This window comes from Psammomys obesus, unplaced genomic scaffold (genome assembly GCF_907164565.1).
Source record: "Psammomys obesus unplaced genomic scaffold, mPsaObe1.curated_primary_1811, whole genome shotgun sequence".
Lineage (NCBI taxonomy): Eukaryota > Metazoa > Chordata > Mammalia > Rodentia > Muridae > Psammomys > Psammomys obesus.
In genome coordinates, this window is record NW_026596120.1 from 15,628,235 (window position 1) to 15,644,423 (window position 16,189).

A 16,189-nucleotide genomic window follows, 5' to 3' on the forward strand; every position below is an offset into this window, starting at 1 on the left:
GTTGCTTTTGCCAAGTATTTTGTCAAAACAATGGAGAGAGTAAGAGAGCAGCTCTCCTGAGGTGTCTCTACAGCGCGCGCGCGCGCGCGCACACACACACACACACACACACACACACACACACGGCCCTTAGTAGCTGCCAGTGACCTTGGGATTGGGGAAAGTACAGTTCTCAGTAGGCGTGCATTCTACCCCTGGGCTTCCCAGCCAACACACGTCTCTTGGAATGAGTGGTGATCTTTACTTCCATGCCCAGGGCAGACTTTGGAAAGGTCAAAGCTCACTTAGGGCCAAGATCTTCCCAAGAGGATTCTTTTTGCTACCATGAGACCCAACTCAGAATCTGCCTTGTTGGAGAAGAGGTTCTGCAGTGTCCTTACTCCTGGCATTGGCTAGCTACATGGCCATCTCCTACCCCTGTGAAGAAATTCTAGGCTCCTTGAACTGGACAACTATGAAGCATGGAAGGAGGTCCAACACAGGGGTCCTGGGTGGATTGAAAGGTTGGAGGACCTTTCTTGTCGTATTTATGCCCCCCCCCAATTGATGCAATCGACCCTTCCTGACCACACCCACTCCCTCTTGTCGTTAAGCACAAAAGCAGCCCTTTTGAAAGTTCAGCCAGTGCCTCAAATACTGGATCTGAGTAACTGAGCTCCCAGAAAGGCAAACTAGCTCTACACACACACACACACACACACACACACACACACACACACACACACCTTCATGTCCATCCTTATCCCTGCCTCTCCCCCTAAGAAGAATCTAAGTTGCCATGGAGAGCTTCTCCAGGTTCCAGAGCTTAGACCTGCACTTCTTGTCAGAGAAGCAGTGGTGGCCGCCTGGTGGGCCTAGAGCACCATGCCAGGAAAACCCTAAGAAGAAGTTGCCAAGCGTGCTCACAGCCCACATCCTAGTTTGTTTCCTCTACTGTGATAAGACATTCTGACCCAAAGTAACTTAGGGAGGAAAGGGCTGACTTGGCCTATACATCCGGACCACAGTCCATCCCTGAGGGAAGACAGCAGGAACTCAAGCAGGAAGCTGGAGGCAGAAACTGAAGCAGAGGCCGTGGAGAAACACTGCTTGCTCTCAGTCAGCTTTTTTTTTATACAACCCAGGAGCACTAGCTGAGGGGTGGAACCGAAGGGGTTTAAGACCTTCCCACATCCGTCATTAAAATTCCCATACAAAAAAAAAAAAAAAAATGCCGCACAGACTTGCCTACAGGCCAGGATGACTAAAGTATTTTCTCAGTTGAGGTGCCTTCCTTCTTCCCAAGTGACCCTAGCTTGTCCAGTTGACCAAAACACCAGCACTCATGGCAAGCCCACCTGTCCCTCATCTTTGAGTATCACTCCCCCACCAGGGGCATCTAAAAGGGCCCCCAAAGGCCTTTGGCTGTTTCCACAGTGTCTGCCTCTCCCATTTTCCTGTCTTCTGTCCTGGGATCTCTGTCCTCTGACAGCTTGGCCATAGCTCATCATTCCTTCCTGGTGGTGGGCATCTGGGGCAGGGGCAGGGCAGTACACTGAGATGATGTTCCTCGTCCCCTGCCCAGGTCCTGGCTCTGTGGTCTTGAAAAGTCCCCTCATACTTTCTGGCCCCTGTGAAATCCTCAGAATGCGGACACTTTATGACTCGTTTACCCCATAGCCAGTTCTCTTCCTTGGCTCTTCATGTCAGTGGCAACAGGGGACTCAGTTCCAGGGTTTCCCTGGCTCAGATTCTAAGTGGCCTTCATTTCCTAGTCCACGAGCTCCAGGGGCAAGAAGAAAGTTGGGAGTGTGAGGATTTAAGAACTCCAAAACCGCCAAGCCGCCAACTCTTCTGCCACCGCAAGGGCTAGCACAGGCTTTGGGGTGGATGTTTGTGATTACCCAGAATCCTGGAAACCCAGCCCGCCGAGCAAGCCAGCACGTGGTGAGTCACCCTGCCATCCCAGCTCCCCATCATTAACCTCATCTTCCTAAAGATTTGCTCAAGGTAGGCCCTTGATGGCTCCAGCCTAAACTGGTGCATGCCCATTTGAGGGGGCCCAGGAGCACAGGGGTAGTTTCTCACCAAGCAGCCCCACTTCTATCTGTCCCACCCCACCCTGGGCTGCTGAAGAGAGAATCATGTTTGCTAAGGGAGCAGCAGCCGGCTGGTGGGACATAGTTCCACTTCCTGTGAACATTGCATCCAGGTGGAGCACCGGGAGCACCCTGAGCTCACTTCCACCACACTAACAAAGAGTCCCTCTAGAAGCTTCACCCTGTTTTTTGGCCCAGGATGTGGGGTATTCATAACTATGCTCTGGATGGGTCTTGAGCCAGCCCAGAGTGCAGCCTAGCTGCTGGGAAAGCATGGGGAGCCAGGCCCTCCTGCACAAGGAAGCCCTCTCCAGAGAACCTATTTATAGAGTAGGGGTAGGTGTCTCCACTTAGATGAGGCCACCAACCGGGTGGCCTGGAGTCAGTTGAGGACCTCTTCTCCCTAGGCCACCCCTCCCACTCCTACTTCCTGGAGATGTCTCTTCACTGGGAAGAAGGGAGGAAGCTGGTTTTCCTACCACTTCCTGTTCTCAGCCTCCACTTCTCTCTTTCAGACACAGCGTGTGTTCCTGGAAAGGGTACTTTAGTCTGTTTGGTGTGTCCCCTGTGGCAGAGGCTGAGCCTACAGCTGCCACACACACCAACACCCTATCCATCTCCACCTTCCTGATGGATATCGGCACTCAGTGATTTAGACTTCCTTCACCTCCCAGGGCCTGTGTGTCCCCTTGATTTCAGGGCCAGCCCTAGCTGATGCCACCCTTGCTTCTGGATGCCCAGCTCCCTTGCCTCCCACAGCCCTCTGCCTTCCACCAGGCTTGGCTTGGCCTGGCCTGGGGCCTTTCTGGGATTTGGCAGATCTCTCTAGAACAATCCTGCTGCTCAAGAAATGGCTGCAGTAACCCGGCCCCCACCTACACTGAGCCCCTCAGACTCTCTGACCCCAGCCAAGGACGCACCCTCATGCTAGGGGCTGGGATGGGATCCTGCGCTCCGGGCCCACACATGCTTGCTTCCCCCCAGCCCTGCTCAGTGCCCAGAATCTTGTTCCCATGACAGCTGCTGCAGAATTTGTCCCTTGGAAGCTTCTAAAACCTGGAGCTGAAAAGCAGCGTAATAAGCGCTCCTGCCCCTCCAGGCAGCAGCTCACGTGTGCCCGCACCTTTGCCTTGCTCTCTGGGAAAAAAGTAGGTACTTTCTGTCCCAGAAACCTGGCTGCTATGGACTCTGGCAGTAGCTGGGAGACTGACCTCTGTTCTGAGGCTGCCCCTGGAATGTGTGTTGTGACCATCTCCCCCAGGTAGTTGAGGTGCACCTAGAATAAGGCCAGTCATGAGCTCCCACAAGGATGCTCACAGCCCTTTGAGTGGTGTCTAGGCTCCTGTTGAGAACCAGTGCCTCTGATGGGAAGGAGCTGCAGTTCCACAGACCCCTCTTGTGGTAGTGGAAGCCTCAGGCAGGAATGCCAGGTGAGAACCACCAAGCTCCCCAAGAGCACGCCCCTCTTCCCCTCCTGCAGCTCAGCAGCAAGCCCAGCAAGTAGCCAAAGCCTTACAACCTGGTCTGTAGGCTTACATGCCCGCCCCTGGCAACTCAAGCTGCCAAAGGGTCAAGCCGAAAGCGAGTAAATGATAGAAAGGTGGTGAGACAGCTCATGCCACTCCTGCTCAGCCTCCTCCAAAGCCAGGCCAAGCGGGCCCCTGGCTCCCATCCCCCATGGTGCACTCCTCACTATTTAGTCCCAGGGCCTCCGCACCCACTTCCCTGCAGCCAGAAATGCAGGACTTTGCCTCTGAGCCTCCATACTGATAGCAGAGTGACAGCAGGAGGAGCCTCGTGGGCTGCTGAGACAGTTCACGCACACTTTGTCTATAGTAGAATGAGATCCATGGCCCACGGAGTAGGTTGGAACCCAAGCGTTGGGCCTATATTAGCGGTGCCCCCGACGCTAGCCAGTGTTCCTGGGAGGGGTTCCACTGTGCTCTGTGCTGCCTTCAAACTCCACTGCCCAACTGCCGCACGTCTTTTACTGGATTCCACCATCTACCACATACCAGCATGGCCTTTTCCCAGTGGGACTTCCAACTACCAGGCCAGTCCAGGTGCCTCATGCCAGGCCTTCCCATGCACTAGTGAAGAATGCCAAGGTGGGGTTCAGGCTGGCGATTAACTCCTCAAACCACCAGGCCTGGCAAAAGGGCAGGACTTGAGAGACCAGCTCTGTCGCTAGTCTCTGGAAGTGAGGAGGCTTTTGTCCCTGTCCTCTCCTGCCCTTCAGGTTCTGTACCCCCAATCCCTGTGGTCCAGGCCCCTAGACAAGCAGAGCCAGGATTTAGACTTTTTCTGTCTGAGAGAAAAGCCTCCCAGGACCCTCTTGCACCGCCCCCATCCGACCACTGGCCTGGGGCCTCCTGTGGGGGCCTGGGAGCCTGTCTGCCAATCTGGGGTGCAGGAGAGCTTGTGGGGACTGAGCCTGCCTTGGCTTCTCCCATTACCACATGTTTCCAATCCCTTTCCAGGCCCCTGTCCCCCTCCCCAGCCCCTTCCCATTTCCTCTCTCAGCCATCCGCTTCAAGTGGAACTCATTAAGAGACCCTCAGGGCTCGTAACCCAACTCTGGCCTGGGCTTGGGGAGGGTGCTCTGTTCGCCGCCTGCATGCGGAGATGTAGCCTCCCCGTGTTCAGCCCCCATCATCCCTGTCTGGCCCTGAGTAGCTCTGAGCGGAGTCCACAAAGAACTGGCCATGACCAAGAGTCAGCCATGCTGATAAAGGAACTATAGCCATCTTGACTCTTCCTTTTCACTCCCTGGAAGTACCCCAGCCTCCTCAGTAGCTGATCCCAATGGGAAACTGGACCAGTGTAAAACACAAAGCCCAAGGTCCCTGGGGGCAGACTTTGAGGGTTCTGAGCCACTGGCTTGATGACCTTCAGCTTCCCATCTGAAAACTGGGACAGTCCAATCAGTGCTGTGTAGAATAGCCACCAAGCTAGGGGTTGGAGAGATGGATCAGAGGTTAAGAGCACTGGCAGTGCTTCCAAAGGTCCTGAGTTCAATTCCCAGCAACCACATGGTGGCTCACAACCATCTGTACTCTGATCTGGTGCCCTCTTCCTGGCCTACAGGCATACCTGTAGGCAGAAGACTGTATACTGTAAATAATAAATAAATCTTAAAAAAAAAAAAAAAAAAAAAAAAAAAAAACACAAAAAAAAAAAAAAAAAAATAAATCACCATTCTCCTGAAAGCCCCATTCCATGGAGGTCATGCCAAAAAAAAAAAAAAGAAGAAGAAGAAAATCTGGTACTGATCACTCTGATCACCAGTTTGGGAAATCTGGTGCTGATCACTCTGATCACCAGTTTGGGAAATGCCAAGATGAGTATGTAAAGCTGGCACCCTCCCTGCAGGACTCGTCAGAGCCTTCAGTACATTCCTGTACAGTAGAGTGGTTTCCGGATGTGTGATCACATGACCCTTTGTATAGAGGTGCAGCTAGTTGGGCAAGAGGTCTGAGAGTTCTATGGAATCCATTCTGGAAAATACTATAGGTGAGACAGTGAGAGGCCCCTAATAAGAAAGGCTCCTGTGTTGCCAGCCATAAGCGACACACGTCTTTAATCCCAGCACTCAGGGAGGCAGAGGCAGGCGGATCACTGTGAGTTCAAGGCCAGTGTGGTCTACAATAGAGTCCAGGACAGCCAACGTTACACAGAGAAAGCCTGTCTCAAAAAAAGAAAGAAAGAAAGAAAGAAAGAAAGAAGGAAGGAAGGAAAGAAGGAAGGAAGGAAGGAAGGAAGGAAGGAAGGAAGGAAGGAAGGAAGGAAGAAAGGAAGGAAGGAAGGAAGGGAAAGTAAGTAAGGTTCCTGTGGACCTTACTTTGATAATTACTGTGGACCAGTAATCATCTTCAGCTCTTAGGAAAGGGGAACACTGAATGGTGAGAAGGGAGCTAAGAAAGGAGCAGGCCCCCATGTGGCAGGGGACTACTACGGCCAAGGCAGGAGGCTGAAGGATGCTTGAGTCAGGCCAGGGCCCTGGTGACTCTCCACCCGATCTTCCTTCCTTGTGGGAGAGCAGGCAAGTGGGTGGGACAGCATGGGTACTGAGGCCCAGGCCGGCAGGCAGGGCCTTTCCCATGCAATGAGACCTGCATGGGCAGGCCCAGGGTGTTGGGAGTGTCCGCACTGCCACCCCATGGCAACATCAGCCTGGGGATGGGGCAGCCACAGGCTCAACGTTCAAAAGAGTTCCTTTGTCTCTGCTTCCCACCCAGCTGGGGCCAGCCTCTACCCAGAGCCCACTCTACCTACGTGTTGGCACAGGTGCTCCATACCCTCCTGGATCTGCTCCAGAAGGCCTTCCCTCCAGGGTCCTCCACTAGCCTATGCCCTCTCTCCTGTCTGAACGCACAGGGATAAGCAGGGAGGGCTAGGTCTTTCACACACACATACACCCTTACTGCCTCATGGAGGTTAGGGAGAGGCAATAATGGCTTGGGGTTGGAACCAGCTTTCTTAGGCTTTCCAGTTTCCACCTCACCCCCTTTAAGTCCCTACTCTGTCCTGAAAGTCACAGCATAGGGCCTGGCAGGTGTCTGTACTTGATTTTGTCCAACACAGTTTGACCAGGCCGGGACTACTCCTGCTACATGTAGGACACGAGAAGAAAACCGTCTCTATGCTCAGCCAGCCCCTTTGGCCACAGAGGTGCTTCTCCAGTATTTTCCACAAGAACCTGCCAGGCTTCCCTCTTTCCTCTGGGAATTAGCTAGGCAAATGGAGAGATGGAGGGCCATGGGTTGGAGCCACCCAGCACAGTTAAGTCTTTTCAGTTCTCCTGGTCTTTATGTGGCTCTGGCAGTTGCCTGGGAGTCCCACATCTGGACAAATCCTGAGGTGTCCCGTCACATCTTGGCCTGAGTTCCAGCACTGGGACAGTGGGTCTGGGCCAGCTGCTGTTTCGGAATCTCTGATGAGTGCCCCAGCTATAATAAAACACCTCCAGAGGGTCCTTTCCCTTGTCCTAGGGTCCAGGCAGAATACCCGTCCTGTCTAGAGATAGAAGTCAGAGCTATGTGGGTTTTTGAGTTTTTTGTTGTGTTTTTTGTTTTTTTTTTTTCTTTTCGTTAGTTTTTGGTTTTTCAAGACAGGGTTTCTCTGTTGTAGCCTTGGCTGACCTGGACTTGCCCTGTAGACCAGGCTGGCCTCGAACTCACAGAGATCCTCCTACCTCTGCCTCCAGAGTTCTGGGATTACAGGTGTGCACCACCATGCCTGTCTTATGTTTTGTTTTTGTTCTTCCTCCTCCTCTTCTTTGGAACTCACTATATAGACCAGGCTGACCTCACAGAGATCAGAGATCCACCTGCCTCTGCCTTCCAAGTACTAGGATTAACAGTGTGTGCTCATTCACTAGTGCCTGGCTCATGCTCTCTTCTGACAGAGACTTCATCAGCTATAGTAGCTGGATGCCAGGAGGAAAATGGGGTGGCTTCCAGCAAAGCTAGGCTCTTACCCATCCTGTCCTCACTTGGTGAACAGTCAGAGTTCACTGAATCTCTGCCCCCTTCCACAATCCTTTGCATGTTTTGTGGGGTGGAGGGGCCTTCCTTGGGACACTTGCTGATGTGGCAGGAGTAGGATAGGACATCCCCCCATCTGTCTCCTGTTGCCACCAACTTGGAGATGGCAGCCTAGCTCCAGGACGGCCCAACTTGTGTGAGATATGCTAAGTGTGACAGCTGGGACAGAGACCCATGTCTGGGCCAGGCCAGGTGGTTCCCAGGCTATTTCCCTAGCATCATCATGGTCACTGTCATTGTCACCATCAATGCCTCATAGGAGGGATTCCTGAAAAACAGGGCTGCGTGGGCTGGTAGGGAGGGGAACAGACAGGCCCAGGCGACAGGCAGATGCTAATGAGGCAATTAGGCCTAGCAGCTACAGAGAGACCTGCCCACCATAGGCAAGCCCAGCCCAGGCCGCTGGCACATCCGCCAGCCTAAGCAGGTGCCCTGGGAATTCCTGGCCTGCTCCACCCTCCCAGCCTCAGAGGTGGAATTGTCAGGAACTTTTTTACTCCTACCTTCCTAGTTCAAAAACCATAGGCAAGTTTGGGAAGACATAACCAGGGAACCCCTAACACTCCATCACTGCTTTTTACAGGTGAGTTAGGGGTCTAGCAGGGCCCAACCTATAGACACACTTCTCAGTTGGGGTAGCCATAAAAGGACCAGAAGCTTGATGCCAGAGGCCAAGGTTGACATGATGAGCAGTAGCAGGCAGCTAAATACCCTGCTCCCCAAAGAGGCACTCACTCCCTTAAGAGTCCACGGTGGGCTCATGGGAGTGCTGCCTCTAGCCAGGGACTGTCATAGAGGAGGGAAGGACAGAGTGGAACTCTGGAAAGGGGGATACTTCAAGACTCCTTTCCCTCCCTCTCTGCCCAGCCTACTTCTGATTCCCAAGAAAAATATCAGCAGCCTACCTGATTCCCCCAGGCTTATGAGTGACTTCTCCTGGCTCTCTAGAGATGACTTCAGTGTCAGCAGATGGAGCATCCGGCTGAGTCAGAAACCCTCCCCACAGCCCTCCTTCAGGTTCAGGGTGTGCTGGTGTGGGACCCTAAGGTTTTGACATCCACAAAGAAGCTAGAAGAAGGGTATGCCATACTGCTCCTGGCAGGGGAGGGAGGAGATCTGACAGGAACTTGAGGCCCTGCCATGGAGGAGAGCAGAAACTCACGGCAGGGAACATATGGGCTCTAGGGACCCCTGCTGAGCAGCTCCAGGTAGGTCAGATGGGACATACTGAAGGCCACATGGGGAATGGAAGTGAGAGGCTTCCAGAATCATATCATGTGGCAGGGGAGGCCCCAAAACATTTTCAATCATAGGCGCTCATGCTTATGGCTGACAACAACATGGACATTTCTAGAAGCATGCTGGGGTGGGTTCCAATCCTTACATGGACACTTGGACACTTTGAAGGTATCTCCTCTGGCCTAGAAGGGGACAGGTGGGTCTAGGGAAGAAAAAGAAGGCAGTCAAAGGAAAAAGCTGGAAGGTAAGTTCTAGCAGAGGGATGGATAAGTAACCCTTCCCCCATCCCCCACCCTGCCCTACAGGCTCATACACACAAGCAAGAACCAGCAAAAGCATCTGAGAGGAAGCCAGATGGACCTTGTCAGAGTCTAGCCAAAGGGAATGTGGTAGACAGCTGAGTCTCTAGGACCCAGAGGTAAAGTACAGAGAGTCAGGGCCAGAAGGCCCCAAGTGGTGGGGGCGGGGTGGGGATGTTAAGGTAGACAATGCAGGGGCAGCTGAGGCTGGGCCACAGGAGAAGACCAGCTCACTATCATTTTCGGACATTCTGGGGCAGCTGTGTGTAGGCAGGGCTATGGGGTTGAAGGTCCAGTCCTGGGTAGGTACCTGTTTGCCATAGAAGAAGAAAACCACCCTGCCGCCCCTATATGGGGGTCAGTAGCTGCCAGTCCCCTCCAACTCCCAGTCTTCCCCCACTGTGCTAGTCCTCTGACCTAGGGTGTTGGGGACAGGGCAGAGGAGCCTGGAACTAGCTGAGGACACCTGGCAAAGAAAGAGGAGGTCTGGATTTTAGTCCGGACCCAGGTCTTGGCCATGGCTTGACTCCTGACCATGGGCCTCAGTTTCTTCATCTGTCAAAGAAGCTGGCAGCACTCCCAGAGCTGACACAAATCCAGGTGCAAGGCCAACAGGGGATATGTCAGACCCAGTCAGATGTGCACCTGGCCAGAAAGCCCAAGGGGGCCGGTGTGTGGGAACTCATACTGGGAGCCCTAAGCAGTCCTCCACCCTCTTCTGAGACTGCCCTTCCCACTTGCTCATGTTTATGTGTTTCCTTCCCATCACCTGGGCCACCATGACTCACCCCAGGGCCTGTGGGTATATGAGTAACTGGCTGGGACTGGAGCCAAACCAGTGGGTAAGACTCTTCCCTTCTTGGGCCTCAGCATTCCCATCTGTAGAACGGTCAGAATCATACTCTGCTCACATCATTGAGGAATCCAGGCTGAGGAGGTGAAAGCAGGAGATGGCCACGAAGAGAGGATAGCGCAGGCCCCATCTGCCCAGGGCAACAGTCCCTGTCTTCTCAGGGATACCGAGAACTTGGAATGGCTAGTGGGAGGCTGGGCTACTCCAAGACTCTGGCTTGACACTGGGTGACAGGACTCTAGTGGTGAGAAGGGGCCAGGTCCAGTGGGATGAACTGCCTTTAAGTGGGTAAAGGGTAGGAACTGCTGGACCCTATAGGAGAGAATCTGGAGCTTTGAACAGACCCTCCTGTGGCCAGGCGGAAAGACTTCCTGAGCAGGGGGTCCCTCGGGAACTAGAGATGTGATGGGCACTGTGCGGTAGGCATGTAATTCCAGCAAAGAGAATGAGACTGAAGTAGGAAGCTTGAGAGTCCAAGGCCAGCCTTAGGTACAAAGTGAGACCCTTTCTCAAAAACAAAATGGTCTAGAGATATAGCCCAAGGTCAAAGTGCTTATGTGTTGACCCTAGGTTCAATCTGCAGAACTTGGGATGAGTTCAGAGGATGGGGCCAGGAGCGTTGTAGCTGGAACAGGGAGTTGGGGGTGGGGGTCGAGATGACATGATGGAGGTAGGGAAAGAGGCCAGAGCTAGTATGGAGGTGAAGTAAGAGTCTACCAGTACCAGGGCATGAGTATGGAGTCAGAGAACAGCCTACGGGTATGATTCCCCACTTCTATCGTGAGTCCCAGGGACCAAACTCATATATCCAGGCTCAGGGGCAAGTGCCTGTACCTGATGAGCCATTTCACCAGCCCCTAGTTTTTTTTGTTTTGTTTTGTTTTTGTTTGCTTGTTTGTTTTTGAGCCAAGGTCATACTAAGTTGCCCAAGCTGGCCTTCAGTTCACTCTATAGCCTAGTCAGGCCTTCAGCTTGTGAGCCTCCCACCTCAGCCTCCTTGATAGCTGGAGACTACAGACTTGTGTCACCAGTTTTTATGTCCTTTTCCTATCACAATTATTTGGCCTGGTAATGTTTGCAGTCAAGATTTTGAAGCCACAGAAGTGCTACAGTTGACTAGTAATGTCTGCCTGGCATAAAACATGGAAGACTGCCCCATGTGGATTCCTGCCTCCTGTTTTCCATTCTCAGACTGGCCATTGTAGATGGGGCCTGTGGCTGAGAGTGAGTAGTCATGGGGACTCCATGTAGAGAGGTTCTGCTCTGTCCTGCTGGGTAAGGAGGACTTACATTCATCTGATCTTGTCTGAATGTCCATTCCTCTGTCTGCATCGTTCCTGGCATGGAGCAGCCTCTCCAAAAGTGTTTTAGAAAGAGCAGGTGGGAGGCTGGCCTAAGACCTGGCCCTCTGCTCCCTCTCTGCTTTCTCAAGGCAGCCTTGGGGATCAGATTCCCACAGACTGTCCAGGCCCTTGCTTCTATCATGTCATGTCTTGTGCCCTGACCTGGACATGGCCCTATCTCTTGCTCTGGTTGGTTGTTCCCCAAGGCTCTGCATTCTCACCTGCCCTGCCCACACATCTGGGCAGATATGGCTCCCAGCAACCCTGTGCCCTAGAACTATCATTTGGGGCCAGGAGGAAGGCAGGAGGTAAGCCAAGGATGGAATCTTCTTCCTTCAAGAACTTCAAACCACTGAGGCCCTAGAACCAACCAATGGGAAACAATGAGTCTGGTGAGTTGGGGGAAAGAGAGTGGTTCCTGCTGGTTTGGTGGTACAGCCCCTCTGGCTGGCCTGTCTGTCACACCTAACAGGAACAGCAAGTGCCAGACAGAGGGGCTGAGTCTGTGTACGCATATAACAATGCACGCACATGTTGCCTGTCTTCTTTTCTACATGCACTTAGGTGCCTGTGAGTATATACAAATCATAAGATCCATCTCTTAGGACTTGTGTTGTGTGTTCTTGAATGTATATGCATGTGCAGATGCAAACATATGAGCATGTATAGACAAGAGTTCTCTGTCCAGGACTAGTCTTTCACAGATCACTCATGACCTTTGTCTGGACATCATCGACCCATGTAGGCGACCCACCAAGGGCTGAGCAAACTGTTCCAAAGCTCAAGGGTAAGCAAAGTGAGTGTGTTTCTGATGGTGGCACAGGGAGCTTCACTGTGGCCAGGGTGGCTGAGCCAGCAGCAGCAGGAATCATTGACTGCACTGTTCCTCACTGCCATAGCCCCTGCTCATTTCTAACGTGTGATGGTAGATAGATCAGCTTGGAAGCCACCCTTTTAGCTGGAATCATAGGATACGTTTACACCTATAGTCCCAGTATTCAAGGGGCTGAAACAAGGATTCTAATTTGAAGCCAACCTGGGCTATAACCCCAGCTACAAAAAACACAACAAGAAAAAAACGATGGAAGGGTTGCAGAAAGGAGAAAGAATATATAAATAGGAGTTCACTAAACATGTGAACTATTTAGCTAGCTTCTTTGAGATTGGGAGGACAGGAAAGTGACCCCTACCTACAGGCTATGCCACTCAAAACATGATGGTCCATCTTGAAGAGATCCATAGGCACCAGAGGGAGTCTGTTTCAAAGATGCTCCAATTAACACAGCAGTGGGGTCACCAAGCCACACACAGAGAAAGGTATACATCAGTGCCTATCTGTTCGAGGGGATCTACAGCTCCTCCTAGAAAACACCAAAAGGAAGGAAATGCCCCTGCCATTGTGCCCCCATCTCCCAACACACACATCACGGCCAGGCTTGTCCTGTTCTGTCATTCTGGGTTGGATGTGCACAGACAGGGAAGACAGCTTCAAACGTGCCTTGTGGATTCCAGGTAATTAGGGCTGAGACAGGGACAGAGGAAGTAAATAACCATAGATGACACTGGGCATCCAGATGAAGTTTATAGGGCTGCTGCCCTGTAGCTGTGATAGAAAGCAGATGGGATGGGGGACATCCTGGAAGCTCACAACGGCTAACCTGGACTGGAGGGCCAGAGGAATATTTTGGACAGGGGCATCTAAGCTGAGATCAAAAAGTAGACAAAGGCTAGGGGCCAAAAACTGTCTGGGGGGTGGTGGTGGGGTTGGGGAGATAATGGGAGAGGAGGTGTTCAAAGTACTGTTTGTTGTGTAACAGTTTCCTCTGAGATTGAAACAGTCCATATTGTAGGGAAGTTAATTAAGCAGGAAAGTAAACAACTCAATAGCTTCAGGAAGTCCCTGACACTGATCAGATTCACCAGGCCCCACCCTGTCAGAGTAAGCAATAAAAGCTGAGGGTTCCTCTCTCAGAAGAGCAGAGCCAGACAGCAAAGAAGACTCTTCAGGCCATAACAGCTGCCTGGAAGAAGCAGAAACCAGCTGAGCTGTCTGTGAGATGTTTAGAACCACTGAGGCTCTCGGGAAGGACACTCTCCAGCCTGGTGAGCCGCCTCCAGGCTGAGTAGTGTGCTCCAGGTTCCCAGCCTTTGTGAGGTGCCGCCCATGCTGGGGTAGGCTTTGGTGATGCAGCTGTCTGTCATTTCTGCTCCTGTAGGTAACCCTAATAAAACTCATGGCTCATCAAGTTGGCCTCTGGTGGTCTCCGTACTTTGGTCTGTCGTGGGCTCCCCATCTGGGGTAACCAGGTGTGTGTTGCCATCTCCTCAGGAATTTTTGTCACACAATGGTGTAAAGGCCTGCAGAGAGCTAAAGTATACCTACCTGCATACCCCCTTCTGGGGTCTGCTCACCTCAGGGGTGAAGACAGGCACTGCTGGGAGATGCCAGAGAGGCTAAAAGAAGGGGCACCAACCAAGTCCCCATAAAAGCAAACAAAACATCTCTCTCAGGGACCTTCTTACAGTATCTGTGAGGGAGGCTCACAGGTCCCAGAGGTCCACTCAGAACCAAGGCTTGGGAACTGTCCTTCAGTCTGGGTGATGGCAGCCCTGACCCTGCCAGCATCTCACAGGCTTCTCCTGCCATCCCTTTGTTCCCACAGTCAGCCTCTTCCCCACGCATCGTCACTCAACCAAACTCTGCTGCTTTCCCCATCCCTATTGCTCACGCCCCTGCCCCTACCCAATTCTCACCATCCTGCAGGTGTATGTCCCTTTGAGGCACACTAGACAGGAGAGACTGACTGGTGAGACATCAGAAGCCAACAAGAGGAATGGCGGGCCCTCTAGCCTTTCTCTAGAGAACGGGTGCACCCAATAGATGTCCCTTTCAGTTGAGCCATCACAGGGTAGAACCCAACTAATTCCCCACTCCCATTCCCTGGCCCTCAGAAGCAAGCATTCCTGCACACAGTGGGACCTGGCTTTACCTGAGGACAGTGGGAGACTCATAGTCAATGTGACTCTGGCCTGTCCCTCTGGGGATGTCTCCCTGACAGCGTGTTAGTAAATCATGGACTCATGTGAGGAAAGGCTACAGCCCAATCTTTCTCCTCTAGAAAAGGGTCTCTGGATTCGATTCCCAGCATGGCATGGTGGCTCACAACCATCTGTAATTCTAGTTACAGGGATCCCATGCCCTCTTCTGGCATCTGTGGGCATCAGGCACCCACGTGACACATGGACATACAAGTAGATAAAATACTTAAATGCCTTTAATCCCAGAGAGACACCAGGAGATCTCTGAGTTCCCTGCCAGCCTGGGCCACAGAGCGAGTTCCAAGATAGCCAAGACTACAGAGAAACTGTCTGGAAAAAAAACAAACAAAAAGGCATGCATCATCACTGTCCTCCTGAATTAACCCTTACCGTGGCAAGACTGAGGCCAAGAAGGGAGAACCATACTCAGGATATACCACACATGAGCAACTGGCAGGACAGACTGGGTCTTGACACTTGGACTCTGAAGTTCCGTCTACAAGCAGTGTCCAGCGACCTCAGGACAGTACTCCCAACAGGGCCGCTCCTCCTACAACACCCTCTCTGGCTGCCCTGCTGTGACCTTTCCGAGAGCGAATGTAGAAGGCTCCTGCAGCTGAGAGGAAACCCTTGAAGTGGGAGCTGGAGCCTGAAACTATAGCCACAGACCACATCTGGGGTCGGAGACAAGGTGGCTCAGAGATGACTGGGCGGGGACAGAGTGAGGGGCGAAGCTTCCAGTTGGGCAACCCTGTGGGGCAAGAGAAACGCACCCGGGGCTCGGAAGGAACGATTCCCTCCAATGGAGGAAAGACCACCTCGGGTCTGGTCAGGCCCTGCGCACGCGCGCCGCCGGGGTCCAGCCGCTTTGTTTCAGCCCTACCTGCGGATCGATTTACCTCCTCAGCCCCGCCCGCCTGGGAGCCTCTAGACCACGCTGGGCGAGACCCCGCCCACTGCCAGCTGGGCGGGTCCGCCGCAGGCCCCGCCTTCTTTCCCCATCGCCTCTCCCGGCGGCGATTGGCTCTCTGCCGCGCGCGTGCCCGCCCACCGCGAAAGTTGATTGGTGCGTGGAGGGAGAGGTAGGTGAAGGAAATCTGATTGTGGAGCGCCTTCTCCCTCCTACCCGCCCCAGTGGGAAAGTCACGTGGCGCTTCACTCCGCGCTAGTCACCGCCGCACTCGTAAAAGCCTTCTTAAAGAGCTCGCGTTCCCTTATCCCGGGATGGCCCTGTCCGAATTCCTCCAGCTCTGCCTGCCGGGCTGACAGCGGTCCTTGAACCATCCTACCCTCGAGTCACTCAGGTGATGGTTCCCCAAGCAGACCCTCCAACCCGGGTCTGGAACCTACGGCCACCGGGGGGACGGTGCGGCCATCTAAAACCGTGACCGCCCGGCACAGAACACGACACGTAGTAGGAATGCACTTTCCATTTGTTGAATGGACGCGGTCAGAGGAATGAATGAGGTTCACGGACGAGAGGAGCGAAGATTGGCTCTGGGTGGCCGCACCCCCACCCCCCCCCCCAACACACACACACCCCAGTCCTGGAGAAATCCTGCTTCTGTAAAGTGTTGGGTGGGGTCCCGGCGCAGCCTGCCTGCAGGGCACAGATCTAGGCGCTCGGCCGCAGGGCACCCGCGAGGTCGCCGTCGCTGGACCCCGTAGGCACGCTGCAGCCAGGTCCCGGCTAGGCGGGACCGCGGGAGCCGGCCGGGGGCGCTCCCGCGCAGCCTGCGGGGGAGGGGCTGCGGAGGCGCGGTGCCTTTAAGCCCGGGCGCCGGCCTCGCGG